At 66.4% G+C, this 1,657-nt stretch overlaps 1 long non-coding RNA gene across 1 annotated transcript; it reads right to left on the bottom strand.

The window, feature by feature from the left end:
- Nucleotides 1-79: 79 nt before the first annotated feature.
- LOC123255600 lies at nucleotides 80-596 on the bottom strand. Its single transcript, XR_006506777.1, has 3 exons — nucleotides 508-596; nucleotides 318-375; nucleotides 80-156 (listed from the first exon to the last, which is right to left on the bottom strand). It is a non-coding gene; the product is annotated as an uncharacterized LOC123255600 (long non-coding RNA).
- Between the last annotated feature and the right edge of the window lie 1,061 nt (nucleotides 597-1,657).

The following is a 1,657-nucleotide window of genomic DNA, read 5'->3' as shown; positions in this document are numbered from 1 at the left end:
AAGCCATATCAGAGGGAGCCGGGGGTACCTCCCCCCAAGCCCAGTTCCCCTCCTCGCCCTGCCCCTACTCACTTGGGGCCCGGCTCTCTCTCCCCGCTGCCTTTGGGGGTCTCTGGCTTCTCCCCCTTGTCCCCACTCTTGGGCTGGAAGAAGGACCTGCAGGGAAAAAAGTAGGCCCAGGCTTGGGCATGGCAGAGGAGGGCCATGGGAATGGGTGCAGGAGGGGCAGGGGCTGGGCAGAGGAGGGGCATGGGAACAGGCAGAGGAGCAGGGGCTGGGCTGGGCTGGGCTGGGCTGGGCTAGGCAGTGCCCCTCACTTGATAGATCGCTGCATGGTGGCTCCTGGGGTCTCCCGGGGGCTTTCCTGGGCTCCTCCTAAGAAACAAGGAGCGGCTGAGCTGAGGGGCCCTGGGAGGGGGTAGCTGTCTCTTGGGGAGCTGGCCAACTGGGGGAGGAAGGAGCAGCCCCTTCCCTTCCCCCCTAGCCCAGGGTGTCCATTTTCCTTACCTCACTTTCCCAGGTGTATGGGGGTAAATGACTGGCCCAGGGTCACCTGGCTGGGAAGGCTGAGGCCACATTTGAACCCAGGACCTCCCGTCTCGGGCTGTCTCCACTGAGACACGCCCCCCCAACTCCCGCCCCCTCCCAGCATCTTGTAACAGCTCCTCCCAGGCTGTCCGGCCCAAGACGTTTGTGGACAGTCTGCGGTCCGGCCGGCGAGCTCCGCAGCACTTCTCAGGCGTGTCCGGTGTGAGGGGGTGCCGCGGGCGTTTGGAAGGAGAGGACCCGTTCTCGGAGACTCACGGAGCCCTGACAAGCGGCCGAAGAGGGCAGCGAGATGGAAGTCTTTCTGGAGGAGGCGGCTTTGCCGTTGGGAAAAGGCCGGAATAGAGAGCCCCGTTTGGGGACGGGTGGGCAGTTATGCCACCGGCCCAGGGGCTGTCACACTGGCTGCTCCTACCGCCTTCAAGGCCCCTTCACCCTCCTCCTCCTCCTCCTCCTCCTCCTCGGGTGCTGCTAGGACTCGCGCATGCGCAAAGCCGAGTGAGTGCACGGTGTGTGCGCGCGTCCCCGTCGGTCTCTCCCGCCGGCCTCCCCCACCCCCCCCAACCCGGGCGCTGACCTCTGTCCGCGTACGGCTGCCGAGACTCCGGTCTGGTCCGGCTCCCGGCTCTCCCGGCTCCCGACTCTTGCTCCGGCCACCACCGCCGTCACTGCCGCCTCCAGCCCCGCTTCGCGCCTTAACTTTCGCGCGCAGAGCAGGGGGCGGGTGACGTCACGAGCCAGCCGGCTGCCCCTTCGCCTCGCGAGGCTTCTTGGGAGTTGTGGTCCGGCCTTGTGGGTGGGTTGGGACTCTGCTTGGCGGAAGGGAACTTGGGGGAATGGATTAAGTTGTAGAGAGGCTCCTGGGACGGATGCTCGCGGAGCACTACGGGAAGAAGGGCTAACACTGCCCTGGTGGAGAAGCAAGGCATTTTGGGAAGAGGGGCGGGCCAGGAGACGGGCCTCGCGAGGCATTGTGGGAGGGTCCAAGCCGTCAGGAGCCGCTCGTTCTGGCTCTGAGCGGGCGGGAGGGGTGAGTGATGGGGAGGGAGGGAGCGAGCGATGCACATCTGGAGGGGGGGTTGGTCACAGCTGGAGGCTCCGGGGGCGGTGC

This window comes from Gracilinanus agilis, unplaced genomic scaffold, assembly GCF_016433145.1.
Source record: "Gracilinanus agilis isolate LMUSP501 unplaced genomic scaffold, AgileGrace unplaced_scaffold49261, whole genome shotgun sequence".
In the NCBI taxonomy this organism is placed as follows: Eukaryota; Metazoa; Chordata; class Mammalia; order Didelphimorphia; family Didelphidae; genus Gracilinanus; species Gracilinanus agilis.
The sequence above is the reverse complement of the archived record's forward strand: the minus strand, read 5'-3'. Positions and strand labels throughout refer to the sequence as shown.